Source organism: Halichoerus grypus, chromosome 3 (genome assembly GCF_964656455.1).
Source record: "Halichoerus grypus chromosome 3, mHalGry1.hap1.1, whole genome shotgun sequence".
Taxonomy (NCBI): Eukaryota; Metazoa; Chordata; class Mammalia; order Carnivora; family Phocidae; genus Halichoerus; species Halichoerus grypus.
The window spans coordinates 138643149-138669264 of NC_135714.1; the positions used below are offsets into that span (position 1 = coordinate 138643149).

A 26116-nucleotide genomic window follows, 5' to 3' on the forward strand; every position below is an offset into this window, starting at 1 on the left:
TGATCGGGTAAAATAAATAAAGGATAGAAGCATCCTGAATAATTAAGAATCCATATACTCCTTTCTTCCAGATTTATACACAAATGCCACATACAAAAAAAAAAATGCAGTTATATCTAGGATAAAAAGATTCTTATTATTTTACCTCTTTAAATATCAAAATCTTTAAACATGAAAAAGATTTAAAGAATTACGCAATACTTTTGTTATCTAATAAAGTATTATTAATTTTTTCTTTATAAGCATAACAATCCATGTAGTACAGTAACAAATGTTAAAATAACTGACAATGGGGTTTAATCACCCTCGTTAGATCAAATAAACATTATAACTAAATGGTACAAATATTCTCCACTCTTCAGTGCTTCTATATTTACACTATCAGTATACTTCCGGTATCATCAACATTTTCCATAATTGTGTGTATATAAACTTTTTACTAGGCTATCATAGCAATACATTTTTAAAAATGTAGCACATTTAGCTTCCTTTTGTAAAAATTATTTTATTAAGCCACCTTTTAAAATTGTTTGGATTTTATCTGCTACTCAGCAATCATATTCTTACTTATCCTGGTAATCTGACTTTTAAAAGAGCAACAAATTTTCTATTGCTCTTTCTTTTTCTTTTTTTTTTTTTTTTACCAAGTGTATCTTCAGATTTTATTACTTTATTGTTAGAACATGTAGAGAGAACTAAACACTTTACAAACCTAATCTCATATGTGAAAGTTTATCATTTTCATTTGACAAAGTAGAAAGAGGCTCCAAATCTCAGTCTAGATCACACATCTAGTTAAGGTCAGAGGAGGAGCTCACATGTCCTATATTGCCTTAGCTCAGCACTCAAATCATGATGAAGAACAAAATGTTGGGCGCCTGGTTGGCTCAGTTGGTTAAGCGACTGCCTTCGGCTCAGGTCATGATCCTGGAGTCCCGGGATCGAGTCCCACATCGGGCTCCCTGCTCCGCAGGAAGTCTGCTTCTCCCTCTCCCGCTCCCCCGTCTTGTGCTCTCTCTCTCTCTCACTCTCAAATAAATAAAGAAAATCTTTAAAAAAAAAAAGAACAAAATGTTACTGGGGCACAGGAGTGGCTCAGTCAATTGGGCAACAGACTCTTGATTTCGGCTCAGGTCTTGATCTCATGATCATGAGATTGAGCTCCATGTCAGGCTCTGCGCTCGGCATGGAGTCTGCTTAAGATTTTCTCCTTCTCACTCTGCCCCTCCCCCGTTCTCTCTCTCTAAATAAATAAATAAATAAAATCTTTAAAGTAAAATAAAAAACAACAACAACAAAAAATGCTACTGTACCAAAGCAATATTTTCCTTTTTCACTTATTATTTTATAAATATTATAAATGTGGACTGATATTTCTGAATATTTCTATAATTTGCTTCTTTCTATTTTTTAATCTAATCTTCAGGGGATAAACCCCAAGGTTGTATTTGTGAATTTCATGTTGAGATCTCTACATATTCATTACGTGATCCTTGCGCAGGAGCCATGCTAACCTTCTCTGTATCTTTCCAATTTTAGTATATGTGCTGCTGAAGGGAGAACTGTACATATTCATTACTGTTTAAAATTTATGTAGTTTGCAGGGCAAAGTATACATTAGGAATGCGCATAAACAAGTTTAAGTTTAAAAGTTAGAACCATCTTATTTGTTTTTTATTTCTTTAAGATAGGTCACCTAATATTTAAGAATTCAAGTTTGCATTATTATAGTCCGACAATACTCTTAGACTAAATTATTTTGATTTTTGTTGTTGTGGACACTAGATTTAGCATGTGGCCAGATAAACAGGGACCAGAATGATTTGAGTCACTACCTATCTAACCAAAGCTATAGTCGTCTTGTGAATTTCCTAACACAGTGTACACAGCTTTTTTTTTTTAATTTTTCTCAAGCTTCAAGCCTCACTCATGAAACTATCATAATAGGCATAGAAACTTTTTATCCACTTTACATAGAAAATGTATGTGCTCTTGTATCTTTTCTCCTCTCATTTAAAAAAATACTCCTGTTTTGCTTTTGGGTTTTTTTTTTTAAGCTTTTATTTATTTATTTGTCAGAAAGAGAGAGAGAGCACAAGCAGGGGGAGTGGCAGGCAGAGGGAGAAGCAGGCTCTCCGCTGAGCAGGGAGCCTGAGGTGGGGCTCGATTCCAGGACCCTGAGATCATGACCTGAGCCCAAGGCAGCCACTTAACCAACTGAGCCACCCAGGCATCCCATACTCCTGTTTTTTGTTTTTTTTTTAATGTAATCTGCATATCACTTATATCAGAATCTCAATGAGTGCTTCTTTAAAAATATAGATTACTTTTTCCAATCCAGCTATTCATTAGATCTTGAAAGGGATAAAGCACTTCACAATTAAACTCTCCCAGAGATAATTTTTAACATATAATAAGTTTTAAGACCCACTCCATATACGTTTGCCTTTTTGCCTTTCTTAGTGGAAAACAAACAAACAAAAACTCCCCTTCATTTCCACGAAGGAAATAGTTTTCTTATCCATACTATCTCATATTTCTTTTGTCATTCCTTTCATACAATGTCCTCCTTTGGGGTGCCTGGATGGCTCAGTCGGTTACGTGTCTGCCCTCCATTCAGGTCATGACCCCAGGGTCCTGGGATGGAGCCGCATATCTGCCTCCTTGCTTAGTGGGGAGCCTGCTTCTCCCTCTCCCTCTGCCCCCCCTAACACACTCATGCTTGCTCTCTCTCTCTGGTGTTTTCTCTCTCTCAAATAAATAAATAAAATCTTTAAAAAAATAAAAATTAAAAATTACAAAAATTAAAATGTCTCCAGCATGCTTAAAAGCCCTAATTTATTGGCTTATGCAATGTTCATGTCAAGCCCTTTTTTATCATGCTTTACCCAATCTAGAAGCAAAAGTTAAAAATTAGCCAAAAGATTCAGTTATCCAAGTGAGATATTAGGAAGTTTGTTAGCCCTTTCTCCTCCACTTTCTCTGTTTATCCGCCTAAAATGCCTACATGATATCAAAAGTGCAACAACCCTCACAAAAGAAGGCACAGAATGAGGAATGAAGAAGACTGGTTCCTGAAGCCATAGTTGATCAATCGTTCCAACTCCCAGTCTGCTCAATCTTGCCTTCTGTTATGAAAGACAAACATCCTTATTTATTTAAGACATTGGTTTTTGAATTTTCTATTTGTAGTCATATTCAACCCTTAGCTAAGACAATGTGTGGATCTAATCAGGGACAATTTCTGCTTTATTTTTTAACTGTTTTGACCAAAATGTTTTTCAGGCATTTTCATTGCATTATCCTTCCTCCATTTTCTCAGATATTCTGTTAATATCAAAGTTAACACCTGGGAATTCTAGCTTTGGGTACAAATGGATCCTGGATATCAATGGATGTCATCAAGATCTGGCATTTTGTTGTTTCTATACCCCTGTTCTGATTTTTAACATTATATTTTCATTTTCAGGCTGACTCTATCCACATGATAGCTCCTATAACAGAATTTCTGAAGATGTGACCCAGCAGTATATCTTTATAAATCTAAGCAGAGCGGAAAGAGCTCAACAGATTGATCAGTTCATCTAAAACCTGGGATTGATGTTGACTGCATGTTTTGATGAATAGACTGAGTTATGTGTGCTCCATCTGGAACTAAGGAGGAGGTCAACTTCATCCAAATGCATGGACACAGAGTCATGGAGAGATGGCTATCTAAGAACATAAAGAAATGCTGAGCAGGCAAAACTAAAAAACACAACATAACACTTTCCACTTTACTATGACCTTAGTTTTGACTTTTTATATTTACTTGGAATGCTACAATATCTATTTTTTTTTTAAATGCCCTGTTTCCAGTACTTAAGTTGCATTCTCAAGCCAATTGTTTCTTCCTGTGTCTAAGTCCCTTCAATAACTTCCATTTTGAACTATGCTCATGTAGGGGAAACTGAGCAGAACTTTCCACTAGTGCCTAAGGCAAGAGAGTTTGGAATTTGAGACTACTCATGTAATCTGCCTATTAGAAAAAAAAAAAAAAAAAAAACCCTCCTCAGAGGAAGAAAAAAGAATCCAGAGTGTCCATAACATATTTTTCTTATTGTCCACTATCCAATGAAAAATTAACCAGATAGGCAAATAGAAAAAGATGACCAAACTCAGGAGAAAAAAAATCTGTCAATAAAAACTGATATTTAGATGACCTAAATATTGCAGTAAGTAAATAAGGACTTTACATAGGATATTATAAATAGGATCAAAGACTCAAAGGAAAATAAGGAATGGCAAGAAAAATAATTTCAGCTGAAATCATATATATATACATATACATACACACACATATATATACATATATATGTAATAAAAACTCCAAATAAAAAAATTAAGAGCTGAAAGTCAACAAATAAAATTAAATAATTAACTATCACTGAATAGAATTAGCATCAGATTGGTAATGCCTAAGGAAGTATCAGTAACTTGAATGTATTTAAATAGAAATTATGCTTTCTGAAAAATAAAGAGAAGAAAGCATTAAAGAAAATTTAACAGGGTGCTGGAGACCTGTGGAAAAAATATCAATGTTAAAATATATGCAATTTTAATACCAACAGAGAGAAGAGAGGAAATATAAATTAGAAAAAAAATATTTATTGACCCCAAATTTGGAGGACAATATCAATTTATGAATCCAAGAAACTAAACAAAACTGAAACTTGATAAATGCAAAGCAAACAATAATGATACCCAGGCACATTATAGTCAAATTGTGAAATTAAAAGATAAAGAGGTAATGTTTAAAGCAGGCAGGAGGGGCAGGGGGAGTGACACACTACATACAGTAAATGATAATGGGATTGACCACTTCATTCTCTTTAGATAAAGCATGAAATAAGAAAAAGAGGCCAGAAAACAATAGAATGGCATCTTTATATTATGAAAGGAAATGCAAATAAAATTGTGAGCACAGAATTATATATCTGGTAAAAATAACCTTTATAGATGAAGAAGTAGAGACATATTCAGATAAACAAAATAGAGAATTAATTGCTAGCTTATTTACTATATAAAAAATGCTAAAAGAGGTTCCTCAGGATGAAAATAAACACATAAGTAATATATATCATATATAAGTTTATACAGTATATAAAATATTATATATAATATATAAATATAAATTTATATAAGATAAATCATATATAATATTATATATAATGAGTATATTATATATATTAGACCACAGAAAACACAAGTTAGAAAATATTTCAAGCTAAGTGATAATTAAAATATAAGATTTCAAAACGTTAGAGTTGCAGCTAATATATGTGCATGTAGATTTAAATGGTGTATAATAGGAAAGTAAGAAAAATTTAACCTAAATTAGCTAAGATCTCACCTTAAGGAGATAGAATATATAAGCAAATTAAACCCATATTAAATAGATGGGAAAAATAAATAAAGAGCAGAAACCAATACAATAGAATAAAAACAGAAAAAATAACAAAGCAAAACAGTATTTGAAAAGATTAATAAAATTGATCAAAGACAATACCTATTATATCCAAATTAAATAGATGCTATTGTTACAGATGCTAAAGACAAAGTTATAATAAAGTCATTTTTAAAAGATTTTATTGCTTTATTTGAGAGAGAGAGAGAAAGAGAGAGAGAGAGCAAGCATGAGGGGGAGGGGCAATGGAAGAGGGAGAGGCAGGCTCCCCACTGAGCCGGGAGCCTGCCTCCGGGCTTGATCCCAGCACCCCGGGATCATGACCTGAGCTGAAGACAGACGCTTAACCAACTGAGCCACCCAGGTGCCCCTATTATAAAGTCATGTTTTCCATAACACTCTCATGTCAATAAATTTAAAAATCGGAATTTAGAATAACAGACAAATTGCTTAAAAATCCCTCAAGTTAAGTTAATCAACAGGAGGCGAAATAGAAAATCTGAATAGCTCTATATTTCTCAAAAATTGTATTTATTATCAAAATCTTCCCCCACAAAGAAAGTTCAGAATTTAGATGTTCTCACTAGTGAAACGAATGAACTAATATACCAATCTTACACAAACTCTTCCATAAGTAAAGAAAGCACACCTCAGCATATTTTATGAGCTCAGAAAAACCTTGGTATCACAACATGACAAAAACATTACTAGAATAGAAAATTATAGCCTTTCATAAATATAGACATAAAAATCTTTATTAAAATATTAGTACTTGAAAGCAGCAACATATGTAAATGATAATACATAAAGGATAATACAGTATGACCAAGTAGAGTTATTCCAGGAATGAAAAGTTAGTTTAAACCTTAATGAACAACATAATCTATAAATTATCAGAATAACATTATCACCTTAATAAATGAAGAAAAAAGATGCTGGACAATTTTCAACCCTCATTAATGATAAAATTCTCTGAATACTAGGAGCAGGAGATAACTACCTCAATCTGATAAAGGATATCTTGGTCATGACAATAAATCATGACAAATTTGCTTTATCCAGGAAACTAAGGTTGGTGGATATTATAAAAATCAACTTACATTGAAAGATTAAGAGAAAAAATTTATAAGACCATCCCAAAAACTGCTGAAAAAATAACACATTTGATAGAAAAGAATCACCAATGGTAACATTTTCGAAACATTCAGAATAAAATAAACATCCTTTATCTGCCAAAAGATATTCAAAATGCCTAGAGTAAACATCATATTTAAGGGTCAAACACTTAAAGCTTCCTTTGAGACTTGTAAGAAGAGAAAAATTCCCATTATCATCACTTTCATTCAACATTGTACTGGAGTTTCTAAAAGGTGCAGTAAGTCAAGGAAAAGAAATAAAAGCAGAGATAGGAAAGAAAGAACCATGCCAGTATTCACTGATGTTAGGAACAAATTATGAAGTTTCAATAAAGTATCAAGTGAAAATACATGTAACTCAGACATTTATGTCTTCAGCATGAGAAATATTGTTTAGATCAACACTTGAAGATTTCTTTTTTAAACTTATGAATAGATTTTTGAGGCAGAAAGCCTCAGTTCCATTCCTAGCTTTATTTCTAGAGTTTCCTGATATGCTCACAGAAATATAAAGCATCACAAGGGGTGGTGGCAGTTAAAATTATATGTAAATACACACAAACACACACACACACATAGTTGTACCTTAGGTTACATCTGGAATATAACCTAGACCATAGGAATTTTCTCAACTTCTTGGCCCATGTTTTATTGTATAAGATATTGGATCCAATTAGAAATTATATTAATGAAGACCATTGTCCTCATTCTCAAGTGCACTAACAAAAATGACAAAAGCATGACTAGAAGGTGAATTTTAATTTTGTTTTTTAATTTTTAAATTCTCACTATTTACAAACATACATTCATTCCAATTACTCCATTTTTTATTTCAACATTCCTGTAGAATTAAGTTAAATAAATGACCACCAAATGATCATGTATTTAAAAAATTTAAATCTGAGATATTGTACCTGGACTCTTTATAAAATATGATGATTGTTCAAGATTATTTACAGTTTTTATATTGGTTAAGTGGAGTCCCTGTTTGTCAGAATATTATAGTAAAGTGTCATGTTATCAATAAAACCATTTCCTGTGTAATTTTTTTTTAAAGATTTATTTATTTATTTTGAGAGAGTGAGAGAGAGAGGCATGAGCTGGGAGAGGGGCAGAAGGAGAGAATCTGTCAAGCCAAATCCCCACTGAGGGAGGAGCCCCACAAGGACTCAATCCCACAACCCATGAGATCATGACCTGAACTGAAACCAAGAGTTGGACACTTAACCGACTAAGCCACCCAGGCACCCCGTGTAATTTTTGATAATAGTTTACTTTAAATTAGTTTTAGATTCAGTTTTTAGTAGTACATTTATTTGTGTGTGGTTGACATGGTTTACAAAAGAAGAAATAATCAAATAAAAAAAATGATAAAATCATGGTATTGTATTTCATATCCCAAAGGATTGATTTCTGGCATGATATGATATTTTAAGCCAATTATAAATATCTCTTTATTTCTGTTAAAGAAGGCTATTGCTTTTCTTCATTAAGTGGAACCTCTAAGAGCAGACTTGTGCAAAATATCTTGCACCCTTTGTTCGGAGAGCTTTAATTTAATGTATTTGAGATATTTGACATGGTAAAACTCCCAAGGACTTACTTATACGTCACAAATTTATTATTTCTCTTTAATTAAATTCACATATGCTCTTAGGCAATTAAACATGCAAGAGAAATTTTTTCAGTGATGAGAAAGATTACAGGGATGGATGTACAAAAGTGAAATTTTCCAATACTGGTTACATACTGTTTTACATAAGACAAAGACAGTGGAGAAGATAAATGCTTCCTCATAAGAGATAAGATAGTTATTACTAATTAAGAAAATGCATTTGAAGCAATTACCAAAAGATAACAGCTGTAACTCTATTCATATTTTGAGTTTCCCCTGTCTGCCAAATTGAAGTGTGGACCTCTACCCCATAACTGACTGCACTAAATTTGATCCTCACCACTTTTTTGTATTAATAGGACTACATGCTAAGTTTTGAAAGCCTAAATGACTTCCAATCCTGAAATCCAGAGATAAGCACTTTTATTTTGATATTTTAATTTTTCTCTTCATGTATATATCCATAGCTATAATAATGTAATTCATTTTAAAGATTGAAATTCAGGGTATCTTCTGATATAATAATTTAGAGAATAATTAGAGAGCATACAAAATTATGTGGCCTTCCAATTTGATGATTTTATAATGTATTTTTTATTCTCATATATAGATACTTATTAAAAGTTGCTTTATATTATGAATAGAACTACAGATTTATAGTAATAGGTATCTATTGTTTTTTGTTGTTGTTTCTTCCCTTTTGCTTTACTTCTTTTTTTAAATACTTTTTATTTTTTATTTTTTCCACATTTTAATTTAAATTCCAGTTAGTTAACATGGTGTAATATTAGTTTCAGGTGCACAATATAGTGATTCAACACTTCCGTACAACCCCCGGTGCTCATCACAAGTACGCTCCTTAAATCGTGTCACCTGTTTCACCCATCCCCTCTGGCAACCATGAGTTTGTTCTCTACAGTTAAGGTGTCTGTTGTTTTTTAACCACAGCACATTAGAAACTTTCATCCTTCAATGTAAGTTAATTACTTTCTGTGTGCTCATTATATTAAAGTGCTCATAGCAGAACTCCATTTCAGAATAGAAAACTTTGCACGGCTTGTGAAACAAAATGTCATCTGCTATTCTGCAATAAGTGAAGCATCTAGAACAAGAAAGACTGATGCTACTGTGAGATTAAAATAAGTATTCTCACTTCTAATCTGTATCTGTTTCTGTCCTGTAGAGATTGTTGAGTTTGGACATACACAAAATTTAGTTGCAATCCTGGGCAGAAGCCTGATGCAGTCTCGATTGGAAACAACAGAGAAGCAGGTGGTGTGGAGAGTAACATGTAAGTTATGTGGAGCTTCTTTGGCCCATATCACAGCACCTGCAGTTGGAGCCGAGTGAGGAAACACCAGTCCCAACTCTACTATGACTGTCAGTAGCATGCAGTATTTTTCATTAATGGAATAGCAGAATAAGATATCCATCATATGGAAATGATAGCCTTAAAAAAGTTCTCTTTAATCATATGCAGATTATAGTCATAATAAATTGACCATTTTTCCACATTTATCAGTTTTTAATAGCAGTATTTCACAATAATTTTAGGAAATGTGTTTTTATCAGGTATCTTTGTGCAAAATATTGACCCTCAGAAACCTTAACGCTTAATTATACTAAATTAATTTTTCATAATTCACCATATTTTTATATTTATTACTACAGCACATAAGGAATAAATAGTGTATAATCAGATAATTTTCCACATGATAACTGGACATTACCAAATTTTTTTCTGGAGTATTTTTTTTTTTTTTTAAGATTTTATTTATTTACTTGAGAGAGAGAATGAGATAGAGCATGAGAGGGTCAGAGGGAGAAGCAGACTCCCCGCCGAGCAGGGAGCCTGTTGTGGGACTCGATCCCGGGACTCCAGGATGGAGTATTAAAATGAGATTGACTAAAATACTAGCATTTCTATTCTATAGATAATGAAACATATAATTTCACATTTGAAATACAAATTATTATTATAAAAATTCTGAATTTATACTGAAACTATTATACAGATAATAGACTTTGGAATAGTTTTATGATGGCAACATATAACAAAATTACTCATTTTTGATTCAAATATAATACACAAGGAAGATTAGACATGGATAGAAACATTCGTATACAGACAAAATGATATGACTGGAGCCAACAAATCCGGCTTTTTTTCTTTTCTTTTCTTTTCTTTTTTTTTTAATGGAAACTTTCATGTATTTGTGTGTCATCCTTGCACCGGGGCCATGCTAATCTCTGTATCATTCCAATTTAGTTTTATGTACTGCCAAGCAAGCCCCAAATCTGGCTTTTAATTCTGGCTTTACTTCTAGCTCCCTTTGCATGATTTTGGTTAAATCAGTGTTTTAGCCTCAGTTTCTAAAACATTAATTAGGGGGAGGGCAAGCACCTTTCCTTATTGTATTTGAATATCATGATTGAGTATCATGATTGAATGAATCAATATAATATAACTCTTTAGCACTGTGTCTATCATGTGGTAGGCACTCAAAAAATGTTAATTCCCCTAACATGTTTTTATTTTAGTGATTAGATTTGAAAATCTATAATCTCTATGTTTTGAGTTATGGAGAATATTTTAGTTGTGGGAAATTGTTGCACAAAAACAACAAATTGAACTTAAAATATCAATGATCCCTGATGAGTCTAAAGGCTTTCTTAAGGTGGAAATGTTATACTCTAATTAGAAATATGACCACAATGATAAAAACTGTTTAAAGGAAACACACGAATGGCAGCTCCAGTTTTTAAATTATATCTAAAGAAAAATTACTATATAAAACATAATTTCAAAGTATAATCATTTTACTTCCTCAGATTAACCAAAGATGAATGACAGCCATATTACTTTTAATGTGCAAAGGGATGCCAAAAAGGACATTGAAAATCACTTTAGTCCATTAAGGGTAACATTAAATCCCAATGAAATTTAAGTTTTAATTTTATAATGCATCTCAATCTGAAACCTTCATTTCTAATTAGTAATTTATTCCTTTGAACTTCCTATCAGGTTGGCTGTGCCAATCTTAAGCCCTTGATTACAATTTGTCACTTACTCATTTCTGATGTCAAGATTCAGACTACTGATGGACAACCATGTTATTCCGCTATCTGGATGTACCAAAAAAAAAAAAAAAAAAAAAAATCACTGATCTCAAGGACCAATAAAGCTCTATATCTTATTGACTGCTTGGCATATTCAACTCAATAGTATTTATTGGGAACTTCCAATGAAGATATCACTTTGGTTATTATATGGTTTCAAAATGTGAATTAAGAAGCACTACCAATGAGCAAAGACCTTGGACTATAGTGAGGGAGCTAAGGGAACATATATAGAGATATGTGTTAGACAAGTAGAAAGACATGATCTCAATGTGTCATTAGTAAAATCTAGGTTTGTTTTGTTTCTAGAGATCAGTAACATTTAGGGTACGTGCAAGCAGCAGAACCTTATGGCTGTCTAACGTATTTCTCACACAAGGAATTTCTTCCTCCTTCCAACATTTTTCAAGTGGTTTATGGGACTACCATCTACATCTCTACTCCAGCCCTATTTTCCATCCCAAATTGCAACAAACATTTCCAACATATATTTTATTAGTAAGGAATAGTAAAATTGCAAGAGATTATAGGAACATCAATATATAGGTAACTTACTGAAAATGTTTTTAATGAGGAGAGCAATCTTGAGTAGAAAAAAGTGGGACTTTTTTTTTTTTTCAAACCAAGGTATACATTTTGGTTTGAATCAGTTTATGCCAAAATTATTGAAGGGCCTGGTCAAAAATCTATGTGTGATCTTTCAGGTCTGACCACAGGCAGTAGCAAAGGTTTTGCCTGGCAGACCTTGCAAAAGAAAGCTGCACTTCCTACACCGGACTTAGAGCACAGCCAGTGCACTGCCATCTCTATAGAAAGTTACAGTCAAGAACTCAGGATCCCTTGGCCAGCCATGCTCTTATCTATATTACTAACCCCAAGCACCTCCATTAGGTACCTCCATCAGGAACCTGTGTCAGAAGCACCTCTGACAGGCACCTCTGCTGAGACCTCTTTATGGGGAGAAGGGCGGGGGGAGGGACTCGAAGACACTTTTTTCTACTCTGGACTCAGTATTTAGTACTTTGCCACTCCTAGCCCTTACTCATCCCTCCCCTCCTCCACCTAAGTCCATAAAACTGCAGGATCCTTTTGTTCAGCTTCTCTTGGGAGTGAGGCAATTCCTTTATTCTGGCTAGCGATTCCCCATGTCTGTGCTGATCCATCTGACCCTTGACTTGTGCCATTTCACGGAGAAAAATGGAACAGTGGGAGAGTTGGTACTTTCTCTAATTTAGCTTCTTGCTTATATTTTTGCACTAAGTGACTAAAGGCTTATATGTTACTTTCATTTTGGCTTGTTCCGTCAATCAGTCACTATGACACCTAGCAGCTGAGCAAGCTCCAGCTCAAATCAGCCCTTGAAGATGTGTACCTTCTTTGAGCCTTTCTTGTCTGTAGAACTGGGATATTGATACCTTTTCATCATAAGTACAAGAGATGATATAATTAGATTTCTTAAGATAAAACTGAAACTTAATTACAGCAGTCTCAAAACCATAATTATAACTGGAAATGTGAAGGATCTCCAAAACAGTAAATAACAGTGATTGAGCATATGAATCATTTTACACTTGGTTACATTTTTATAAATATGAACAATAAATCTCACATCTTCAAACTACACATATTTTCTACAGGATGTCCTGTAGAACATCCTCTACAGGATGACTTCAAAGTCAACATATTTATATATAAACCATATTCTAATTCCAACAAAGAAGCCACTCACAAGATTCTTCCATTTTTACCAATAGTACTGGGTACTATATAGTACTAATAGTACTACACAGCAGTCACTAGGACCCAAGCTTTTTTTTTTTTAAGATTTTTATTTATTTATTTATTAGAGAGCGAGTGAGAGAGAAACAGCGTGAGAGGGGAGAGGGTCAGAGGGAGAAGCAGGCTCCCTGCTGAGCCGGGAGCCCGATGTGGGACTCGATCCCAGGACTCCGGGATCATGACCTGAGCCGAAAGCAGTTGCTTAACCAACTGAGCCACCCAGGCACCCAGGACCCAAGCTTTTGAGCCCTATTTTTTTCTGCTTTTTCCCTGATTTGTTGACAGAACATTGCTTCATGTGCATTTGTGAAAGAGACAGACCCTCACTTGCTATCTACACCTGTTATATTAATAGGAATCCGACACAAAATGTCATCTTGTCTTTCCCCAACACTTCTGTAACATATTTGCAAAATAAAAGAACAAATAAGCAAAACTTAAGCAGATGAATTCCTTACAGGCCAAATTAATATTATCAGAGGCACGCAGGCATTTTTCGGTATTGATTTAGAGACAAGAAAATTTCATTCCCCACTGTTGTCTTATACTAAGAGCCACTATGGCAATGGGGTTGATTGATTCTATGCTTCCTGAATATTATTTGTCCATTTCTGCCTTGCAGAATTGAAATTTCTGCATATTGTTTAGAATTATTCTGTCCCTCCTAATTCTTCAAGGCCAAAGTGTGAAGTTCCCCATCAATATTTTGGTGCACTAATTCATGACCTTTTCTTCTATCAATAATTCATGTGACCCTCAACACTAATTTGGTAGTTGATGCTTTGTTATTTCATTTATTTAACAATATAAGTATTATTGAAACTGTCTCACAGCCTTCTTAGGAATACACAATTACCACAGTGTTTTGACTAGACAACTTCAATAATAAAAGAATATATATTAATTATTTAAGAAGTATAGTTTCAAATTTGAACTGCTACCCGAATAAACTTGGTAATTGAAGCAAATTGTACAAGAAATTTCAGCATACTATTTAAGTGGGAAATTAGGCATTTCCTTTAAGTCCTGATTTATTCTTGATTTATTGTATCCTAATTTCTTTCATTTAAAGTTGCCTCCAATTTAGAAATATACTGAAGTTTTAGTTGGCTCATATAAGATTTATTTTAGTGCGTGACAAGGTCAACTCCAACTGCAACGAAAACAACACTTTTTAACTGCTATTCCACTGCACAAGGGTAACTTCTGTTTTTTTTGTTGTTTTTTTAGAGGAAAGTAGATTCAAGGAAACATGGTTGCAATGGTATATTTAGATATCTGTGTGTACTGTTTCGAAGTCTTGAAAATTGATATCATCTAAAGGCTAATAAGACTTTTTTTTCTAAGTCCATTACATGAACAAATATATCTTTCTGTTAATGTAATCGTATTCCTTTGGGTATTCTTCATCAGATTGTAATTTGTATATTCTACTCTATTAATTTGTGTCATGGAAAACATTTCATGTAATATTAAGAGTCTGAAATAAAAAGAACATTTTCTTGACAATTAATTTTGTGGTTTTTACTTAGAAGGTGAATATTACATTTTCTTATGAAATATTCATTGGAGTTATATATACTTCTAATTTATTTAAAAGTTGATTTTTCAGGGGCACCTGGGTGGCTCAGTCGTTAAGCGTCTGCCTTTGGCTCAGGTCATGATCCCAGGGTCCTGGGATCAAGCCCCGCATCGGGCTCCCTGCTCCGTGGGAAGCCTGCTTCTCCCTCTCCCACTCCCCCTGCTTGTGTTCCCTCTCTCGCTGTGTCTCTCTCTGTCAAATAAATAAATAAAATCTTAAAAAAAAAAAAAAAAAAGTTGATTTTTCAGTTCTTTGTTTAATAAAATGTTCAGATATAATAGGGCAAAATCTTATTAGCAAATGAAAAAGGGAATTTTAGTGAGGACAAAAGGAATGGAGTAAATGTTCCTGTGAAGGAAGGAGAACTAAATCTTATTAAATTTTTACTATTTATCTTGTGTTAGTTTAAAAATGTATGCTTCATTTAATATAATTTTTCACAAATCTGTAAGGTAAGTTGCTGGAAGGTCTTTTATTTTCTTTACAAATAAAAACGTTGTGACTTAGAGAGATTTCATGCCTTGCCAACATTCTATTACCAAGGAATTGACAGAGCAGTAACCTCAGTGTTTCATGGGTGCATCTCTCTCTTGGGCCAGCGATTATGAAGTCTCTAAATGTCTTAATACAGCAGAGGCAATTAAATTCCTTCCACTCACCCCACAAAAAAAGAGTTGTTTCTAATGCAGAATTTTATCACTAAATAGTATAAATAATAGCTCCCTCTTTTATTCAGGCAAATTGCTGGAAATGAATAGCACATTTTACCAAAATATCCTGCTGGAATGTATAGGAAGTGTAGATGTGTGGAGCTTAAAACACTGTTGAAGTGTAACTTTAAAAGAGTTAAAACACAATTCCAATAAAAATATAAAATTAACAGGGACAAAGATTTATTTATCTCATTAATGGGGGAACCAGCAAGATGGTAAAGCTAGCTTAAATTCCATTTGAAGAGCAGGTATTTACATAATTTGGGAAAGGCATGCTGATGTAAGTTTGTGAAGTTTAACACAAAAGTAGTTGATAATTATCTTGAAGTTATCTTTTCCATAGAACAGAAATCATTTGCCTTCACATGCATATTCACAGAGTTTGTGCCCTAATAAGTAGTTAATGGACAAATTACATCCCTAGAGAATTGAATAATCTTTAGGTGGGAGTCTTAGTCCATACTTCAATCTGATCTTGAAAAACATGTCATTATTACATATCCTTGTAACATACATTGTCCCAAGCAATTGACTCTAGACCATCAAGCAGAAGATGGCCCCCTAGTTGGTTACCCTAACTCAAAATATGAAACAACATCATAACATATTGTAACCATGGTTTGCCCAGTTTGTTTCTCTCTAAAAATTATATTGCCCTTGTTCACCTCATACGTTGAAGATTGTCTTTATTTTTGATGCCAATTTTTCTTGCCATAAATTAAAGTAACTCTTATACCTATAAACTCTAGAATCATAGACCATATAATATGTATGAGTGAATATCCTATTAACTCATACATATTTGTTGACTCTGTAAACATTCATTGATAAGTTGTCAAAGGATCACATTCAAGCTAAATCATTAGACTTACATATGCCATAGAGGGATAGAAATGAATAAAATAAGGGAGGAATTAATATCTGCCTTTGGGACAATAGCTAGTTAATTACTTTTAGACAAAAATTATAAAATCACAATGCATTTCACCCATTGAAAGAAGGTTTTATAAATCACAATAATGTCAGCATAAATATATTTGAACATTGGTTATATAAATTTAAGAATGTTTACTAGAGCTATCTATCATGAATATAATTCATTTTCATTAGGAAAAACGGTAATTTATAAGCAATTACCAATTAACATGCTTCATTAATATAACTGATTTCACATACCTCTGCATCAAGTTCCTTGAGTGAACAAAAAAATTTTTTAAAAAAGTGTTCTTTATTAGTAGTGTTTTTGTCTTATTTTAATAGTGTATACTGTTAGGAAGAAAATATATGATAAATTCCCAGCCTCTGCCAAAATCCTGCTAATTGAACAGAAATGAAATAACAAATCCTTGAAGGAACGACAAAATTGGATTTTACAACTTCTTTTCTTTTTGGTTATCACTTCTAATAGGCTTCTTAAGTTTCCCTCTCTAAAACATTGAGTACTCAGAAGGATAATGTTGATAGCATATTTGAATACTGTTACAAAACAGAGATATCTATGACACTATTTCTTTATTTTAGATTAAACTGTAACTTTTGCTTCTTGCACAAAAGGAGAAAGATAAAGTAAGAATCAACAACTACTCTTAAAGTGAATGGGTTGTCTTTCTATATTAAACGATCTTGACCTATTATGCCTTAAATTATATAACAAGATTTTGATTTTGAACCCTATGATCGTTGATGGCTGTGAAGCAATTATACCAGAGAATTGCCCCTCAGTTTTTTAAAAATAAATTGTGTAGCCATATAGAGCTCTTACAAGCTGGGCATTATTTAAAAGGTTAGGAATAAGTTAACTATAATTAGAGGGCAATGAAAAGTCTACTGTGAAATGAATGGTATGTACTTTAGGAGGTCTGTAAGATCAATTGGCATTAGTTATATATCCTTTAAATGGTGCTTGCTATTCTCCTTTGATATGAAACAGAAAAGTTGCTTAAAATTTTATAGATGTATTATTTGTTTAAATTATAGTTCTATCTGCAAATATGGACCAAGGTGACTAGAGAAAGATAAACTGTAAAGAGAACCAAAATTATTATTGAAATGCAGTTAAAAATCAACTTAAACATCATCTTGTGTATAAGTATAAATATGTTGGTTTCTCTTGTGTTGCAAAGTAAGTAAATATATTTTTTAAATGATACATTTCAATGTTTGGCAAATATTAAGTATCCATCCATCATCATCATTGTGTTGTATGTTATAAATGTAAATGTACACCTCTATAATCAAATACAAGAACCTGGTTTTATTTAATGTATTCAAGCCCTTGATCAATATATTAATAATTTGAAGCCCTTTATTAACCTATTATCTTTGCTAACTCTTTTTTTTTTTTAAAGATTTTATTTATTTATTTGACAGAAAGAGACACAGCGAGAGAAGGAACACAAGCAGGGGGAGTGGGAGAGGGAGAAGCAGGCTTCCCACCGAGCAGGGAGCCCGATGCGGGGCTCGATCCCAGGACTCTGGGATCATGACCTGAGCCAAAGGCAGACGCTTAACAACTGAGCCACCCAGGTGCCCCAATCTTTGCTAACTCTTATACATAACTCCATTAAATATACCATGCTACCTCAAGCCTGATGTACTCTTTCCTAGCAATACCTGTCTGCCACTCCTTCATCTAGCTCTAGTCTCCACCGTAAGACTAGTGTATTTTTAGAAGTCTTCTGTGACTCTGCAACTTAAATTTGACTTCCCTTTTCTATTATTTATATATTTGCATATAAAATAAACAAATATATATAGATGGCCTCCAACTTATGATTTTTCAACTTTATCATGGTGTGAAAGCGATACACATTTTGTAGACACCATACTTCAAATTTTAATTTTGATATTTTCCTGGGTTGGCCCAGCGTGGTACTAATACTCTCTGGTGATGCTGAGCAGCAGTGAGCCATAGCTCCAAGTCAGGAAGATCTGTGTTTATGAAACTTTCATACTGCATTATTAAATATAATGCAGTTGTATTCTTTTTTGATTCCTTTAATCTGTGAGATTTTCAAGACTGGAGTGGTGTCTCTTATAGGTATATTCTCAGCATTTAACTGAGTGCCTGGAAAAGCGTACCAGTTAAATCAATATTTGTTGAATACATGAAGATTAAATAATGACCAAATATGTGTTGCCCCTCATCTTTTTCTTCCCCCCCTTATTGCATATGATAGGAGATTAAATTGAAACTATAGTAAAAAGTCAATATGCTTAATGAGAAATGTTATTAAAGAAATGGAATCCAGAAATTGTTGAGGCATGTTAGGCTTAAATGATTGACTGCCAATAAACATCAGTTGATTGATAACCCTGCATGTAGCTACAGGAAGTAAATAAAGTCTCTAGCAACATGTTGAATATAAAAAGTATACAAATACACTCAATAATGCATAAGTATGAATATTAGAAATATCACTATGTCATTTGTTATTTGCACATTTGAATTTTATTATCTCCTAGGTGTCAGTACAAGGCTAACATCATAATCCAAAGTTGAATATGTAAAGGTCCTTGAGCTCAGAGTTTCTAGTCTAGAGAAGAAAGGCAAGAATGTTAATAGTTCTATTATATGCAACAAGTATGGTAATTGCTAGACAAAGAACTTGAAAAAAGAAGTCAAATTTAGGCATAAGAAGCATTTATCTATTTGTAAAGAATTCATTGGATTTAGGTAAATTAAAAAGACAAGGGAAGGTTTTCCAGTAGAGAGAAGAATGTGTTTGAGAATGGTAATAATAACACACCTTAATAGTCAGAAAGCAGCTAGTGTTTTGGAGGGGTTGTAGGAAAGAATGAATATGTATGAATAGTACGAAAAATTAATAAAGAAATAGGCTTTCCAGAATAAGCTAAATAATTTGAATCTTTTTCTTTTTTTCATGAAAGCTACAAACAGACATTAAAGGGTTTTAAAGAGGAATGCAAAATGGCCAAATGTAAATTTTATGAGGAGCTGTCTGCCTGTAATATGAAGTGCAGGTTTAAATGGAGGGGCAGTCTCAGTAGGAAAGGATCAAGTTTGAAGGTGAGAAATTATAAACTTAAACTAAGGCAGCCATAGTGGAAATGAGATGACAGAAGAGATTTAAGATAAATTTAAAAAGTTAAATTCACAAGGTTTTGTAACAGATCAGATTTGAGGGACAAATTGAGAGAGAACTTGAGCAGGACTCAGTTTTCTGGCTACATTGACATGGAATAGGAAACACTGCAAATGTTGCAGGTTTGAGGATAAAGATAATTGGTCTGGATTTTGATGTGGGAAACAGAGGCAAAAGAATTAAATCTCCTTACTGTTTACAGCCCACTGACAAGTCCTCGAAACAGGCAGAGTGACAGTCCTCTTGGAGCTCAGCTGCCTCGATGTTAATACTTCATTAAGGGCAGAAGGCAATCCTAGCACAACCCTCAGGATCCTGTAAGTCTAACATATAAAAATTCCTTTGGAGACTTCCTTTATCTCTACCCCTCAAAATACATGATGGCAATCAGCCCCCAAGCATATGGCCCACCGATATACATCTGAAGGGTCTCATGACTATGATTTTACTAGACAGTAATAAATGACCTTTTCCTAACAATAGCTAGCCCCCTCAAGGTCCTGGAAACCTTGCTTCCAAAATTCCTTAGAGACTTACGCTATCCCTAACCCCCTCCCAACTTGAAAGTATTTAATCAGCCACTCCTCCATGACCCCAGTGCAGTCTTTCTGCCCACGGGTCCTGTCCCTGTCCTTTAATAAAACCACCTTTTTGCTCCAAAGATGTTTCAAGAATTCTTTCTTGAACATCAGCTCTGAACCCCAACATCTTTCTTTCATCAGATTTCACACATTCAAACAAAAAACAAAAAACAAAAAACAAAAAAAAAAAAAGAAAGAGAAAGAGGAGAGAAATTTTAAATAGAATTATAACTTAGAATGTATCAGCTTAAATATAGTAGTTGAAGCCATGGGTTCAGACATATGATGAAAAAAAATAGCTTCATCAATTTAAGAATGAATCTATATCGATATTTAGCAAAAGTTCTTATTGAGAAAAAAAGAATGTCATAGTAATCATGTTTCTGTGTTAATATTCTTCATAAACTTATTAAAATAACATGATCTGTCACAACTTTGAAAACTGAACCTGAAATTTTAAAAATAAAAAAAAATACATAACCTACCACATACAAACTAGTATGTGAATATTTCATTCACCAATCCACACATGAGCATTTCATTTTTATATATTGCTATTTGCAAGAATAAGTTCCAAAAAAATATGGCCAAAGATATTTTAAAACATTTTTTAAATTACTGATTTTAATACTTTCTTAAGAAGTGAATTGTAATATTCAGTGTTCCATTATATAAGCAGAACAAAGTAATTTAGGAATAATATTCATTTTAAAGCAGCATGCTCTTAGGCAATGTTTATGATCACATGTAATTTCACCCATTTAACAATTATATAGGTGGAAAATGAATGCATGCTGCATATTTGGTATTTGTGAAAGAAATCCAACATCTTTAGCTTTGCCAATGCTCCTTGCTTTCTTTGGCTTGGAAGATTTCGAATCGTAAATATTCTCCAATTCCCCTAGATTTTAAGAGCCACAATGGCCTCAGGCTTATATTAAAAATAAATTAGTGATAAAAATTACATGGTGAATGATGTATTATATTACAAACATTAAATGTCTACATTTTTCGTTAAGGGGATAAAAGAAATGGATTGTTTATAGTCTAGCAAAGAAAAAAGTCAATAACTTCCTTTTTAATAACTAGTTTTGATGTTATCCTCCAATAGGTTCCATATTAAAATAGAACACTATAAGTTTCTAAAAAGTTAAAATGAAATCTTGCTAACAAAATTGTTCTTATTGGTGAACATAATTTGGGTTCTGTTATCAAAGAATAGCCTAAAGGTTAAAAATGCCCCTTTTGTATATATGAGAACTTTAAAATTCATAGATTTAAGGGAAAAAGTTATATCTTTATACTACTGTAAGTATTAAAACTGAGTAATGGAGTCAGAATTCTCTACTACTAAAATCACTTCTTTCAGTTTTTGGGAACTAAGTATGACTTGGGGATTTGACTTCTCAATTTGAAGTTCAGTACATATTCTGAAACATTTTTTTTTTTATCAGAATAAGGTATAGTATTTTATATTAAGCATTCAATGGCTTTAAAAATGCAGACATGTTAAAATAAAAATACAATAAAATAAAATTTTATTCTATTAAAGTTTTTAATTTTGATTAATTTTTTTATTATGCTGTGATATGTTATCTCCCAGTGTTCGTTTTGCCAGCTACATATTTATGAGGAGATCTAGCATTAAAAACAAACAAAAACTAATATGCACACTGCCATACCTGCAATTGGATTTTGATTTGAATTAAAGTGATTATTTCAACTGGTTTATTGTCTATGTTTATCATTTTTTAAGAGAATGCTTTGCTTTAAGTGGATGTTAACTGTACATGGTGAGAATTGCTTCAGATAAGCCAGAGGGATAGAACTATCTTTTTTCTTTTTTCTTTTTTTTTTGATTTTATTTATTTATTTGTCAGAGAGAGAGAGAAAGCACAAGCAGGGAGCCCGTGAGGGGCTTGATCTTAGGACCCTGGGATCATGACCTGAGATGAAGGCAGACACTTAATCAGCTGAGCCACCCAGGCATCCCAGGATAGAACTATCTTAAGAATGATCAGAGAAACTGCTGAATCACTGAACTCTTATCTCTGAAACTAATAATACACTATATATTAATTAATTGAATTTAAATAAATTTAAAAAAAAAGAATGATCAGAAAAAAATCATTAGACTGAATGAAAAATAAGTAAATAAATAAAACTTAGTAGAATATTTAATGAGAGGCCTATAAATGCAAAATTCACAATCAAAGAAATAAGTTGAGGACTGATAAAACTACCAAAGGAATAGAGTTGGTGTGTAGAGCTGCTCAGATTTGAATTCAGATGGATAATCATATTTAATCAATGCTGAAAAACAAAACAAAATAAAAGTATAAAGAAAGAAGTAGAACATCTTCTATCCTCTTAGATGGCCGTGGATAGAGAAGTAGAGATTGCTCACCTGCTCCTCCTTTGTAACAGAAGCCTGAGCAGTACGCCTAGCTAAACAGTGGTATTTGCAGTCTCCCTAGTATAGTTATTGCAGTTATTGCTCATCGGTGACCCATAAAAGGTTGCGGGACTTCCAGGAATAAGTTCCTTTATCTTTTACCTGCTTTGGACTGCTGTGGCTCTGGACTGTAGAATGATGGAATATAGATTGGTGGTTGGAGCTCCAACAGCCCTCTTGATCCCTGAGATGACCTTAACGATAAAAGCCAAGCTCTTGGAATGCCAGAAAAGAAGATAGAAGATTGAGGTCCAGATGCTTCATGGAGCAATCATGCCAGCTATGGAAGGTATATGTTATGAAAGAATAAACTCCTGTGAATTTAATCCATGTTTTCCCTAGTCTCTTCTAAATGCAAGGCACAATTACTAACAGGTTAGACAGATGTAAAAGAAACAAAAATCACAGAATGAATGTTAAGATGGGAAAAAAATAAGGAATCTACAAAGCCAATGTATTAAATTCACATGAACTTTTAACAGTTCCAACTTTTAATCTCAGTGATGTAAGCCACAGTATCATTTGTAAGAAAACGGTTTCATGCAGTATTTAAGCCAACTTGACTTTCATGTTAGGAGAATGCCAGACACAGTAAATAAAATGCAGCACCTAACTAAAGTTAAATTTCAGACAGACAAGAATGATTCTTGTATGAAGTATATCCCATGCAATATTTGGTACATACCTATAGTGAAAAAAATATTTATTGTATATCTGAAATCCAAATGTATCTGTGAGTTCTGCATTATATCTAGCAAGTCTACCTTTAAAGTTGTTGAAAGTCATAATAATATAAATTACATCAGGTTATTTCAAAATAATATTTTCATAGGGCTTTACATTTGTTATTAAGCATGATCAACATGCCATATTGAATCAAACTACTGATAGTGATAAAATAAATAACTTATATTTTATGTTCAACCTGGTATGCACCATTGAATTTTATGACAATTCCTCCTTTTACAGATGAAGAGACTGTAACTTAAATTGCTTCAATCAATTCATTGTGATTGCATAGCTAATAAGTGGCAAAACTAGGATTGGAATCTAAGAACCAGCTCGAGAGAAGCAAGGTCAACAGGAGAGTCATGTTCTAAACCTCACAGCTCCTCATCTGCATTCCCTGGTCATAGCTCATCGGACCAGGATTAGGACTCAGGCTCAATCACGATAATGCCAGAATTGTAGTTTGTGTGCCAAGTTGCACCTAAAGCAGAAAGATCAAAGTAAAGCAATTATCTATTGCAGGAACTTAGGCAGAAAAAGGACTGAAGACACATATACGATGGAAAATATATGAATGTATAGTAGCCAAGTGAATTTAATGGCATATCTTCAGAGCAGAGATTAATACAAGATTGCTAATAGGAAGTTAAGTCAGTATGATTCCTAAAGCTGCATTGAATAGAAAAAAAAAAAAAAAATCTTCCAGTTTCAGTGACTACAACTGGAACAAATTTGGTGGGGGCATTTCCTGTTAGTTCCCAAACTCTCTTACTACCTTATGTGTCCTAACATTGAATTCCTGTTGTTTTAGGCAGGTTGAGTGTTTCTGTGCTGTTGAAACCTATATTAGGAAGAAGAGAAGAAAGAGGAAGAGGAGGAGGACAAGAGAGAAGAAAAAGCAAAGAACATTTACCCTGTGACTCATAGAGTATTACCAGTTTAAAAATACTTTATCTCATTAGTTCTCATGCAAAAATGAGTTCATTCTACTGTTATCTTCAATTTACAGATAAGGAAGCTGGGCATAGGGCGGTTAAATACCTTGAGGACATATCACTTCCAAGAGACTGAATATTAATTGGAATCCAGACAGTCTGAATCCCCAGCCCATTTTGCAAACCACTGTGTCACTGCTTCCAGTAGTTCAGTAGTGTTCTTTTATTCATTGGGTCCAAAACAGAAGACAGGCCAAATGAAAGGCTTCTAACATCAAGTGAACATCAATCAGCCCTACACATAATGGCACAGACTATAAAACCTATTAGTAATGGATAGGGGCCAGAATTATTTGGGATACATTTTGCAAAGGGTAGCAGAAAATGACAGACCATCTCACTTCCATGCAGTGGTGAAGCTCAAGAACTGAAGTCAATCATGCCATATAAACATTCCAGCACTACCACTTATTCCTTCAACAACCTTGGATGAACAACGCTCTTAGCATAAATCCCCACATATGCAAATGAGGGTAAGATTCATTGCTTAAAAAAAGCTTCCCTGCTTCATGGAGTTGTCTTTAGGGCTAATAAGATAATGAAGTAGTGACATAATGAGAATTAATATGAATCTATCCTACTAAATAAATAAAATTATATTTGCAATGAATGGAGGGAGATTAAAAACATACTCACAGGATTTATTCTGCACTTAAGAATGGGAATAAGTGGATATAAAAAAAGGAGGGGTAATTATGCTTTTAAAAAATGTTTATATTATTTTAATCTTTTGCAATCAGAAAGCATTTATGTGTTGCCTAGGTAAATATATGTTAAATCCTACCTAATATATATTAAAGAATCAGAAAGAATATTGAAAATTGTCATCAATTTCTTTGACATGAAAAACACTTATAATTTTAACCTTACATAATTTAATGGGAATTAAACCCACTCTTGTGGGAACAAATATATACTTTGGTATAATTTACACCCAATATACTTGGGTATAAAACTGACTCATATCTGGAAGTTTTGAAAGTCCTCTTTGCTTATAAACAAAGAATGTATTTTACAATAGTACGGTCATCTTGATCTTTTAACACATCCAAAATCTATATCTAATGATAAACATACATTTTAAGAAGATATAACTACAGATGTTTCTCAACTTATTAAACCCATAAAATTATTTAGATGACATTCTTAGGGGCAAACAATAGAACCCATTCTAGCTAGTTTTGAGCAAGAATGCCATTTAATGAAGATATTACGGAGGTCATAGGATATCCAGCACTGAGTGTCATCCTTAGGGAATGAGAAGCCAGGAAAAAAGCACAAGCCCCATATTGAGATTGACCCATGAAGATCCAATTGAAGCTGAATACTGACCAATTCCAGAACTTTCATCACTGTTGTCCTTGCAAGTAAGATCTGCTGCCACAGCACTCACCCGGAAGGACAGATGGGGAGAGTGACTTCCGTAAAGCACCTGTGATTCCCTGCTCTTGCTTACACAATGAAGTCTTGGGTCAGCAGTGTCTTTGCCTTATTCATATATCTGCTCCCTAACTGCAAAGAAGGCTAATTAAGTAAGACTGTGGTTTCTAGTTTGGGAAAGCAAAGAATCAAAGCACTGCCAAAATATCTGAAGGGTTGTTCAAAAGATGTTGAGTAATCAGATGACATATCAGATGTCCACTAGAGACAGTACTGACTTTCTCTTTCTCTCTCTCTCCTTCTCTCTCTCTCTCTATATATATATTCACATATACATGTAATAAACTATATAATATAATATATATATTATAATACTATATGGCTGACTATATAATAGTTTATTATATTTAATGCAGTTATACATATATATAAACTATATAGTTAGCTTATTAACTATAATAAAGTCTACATACAGATGG

General features: G+C 33.3%; 1 protein-coding gene, 1 non-coding gene and 1 pseudogene across 5 annotated transcripts in view; all 3 read right to left on the reverse strand.

Annotated features, from left to right (window-relative positions):
- Nucleotides 1-26116, reverse strand: part of FSTL5 (follistatin like 5) — a 725252-nt gene that overhangs the window by 221674 nt on the left and 477462 nt on the right. The gene's annotated exons all lie outside the window — the stretch shown is intronic.
- On the reverse strand, nucleotides 1454-1563 carry LOC118544680 (U6 spliceosomal RNA; annotated as a pseudogene).
- Nucleotides 10388-10490, reverse strand: LOC118544681 (U6 spliceosomal RNA). The gene has a single exon (XR_004921718.1). It is a non-coding gene; the product is annotated as a U6 spliceosomal RNA (small nuclear RNA).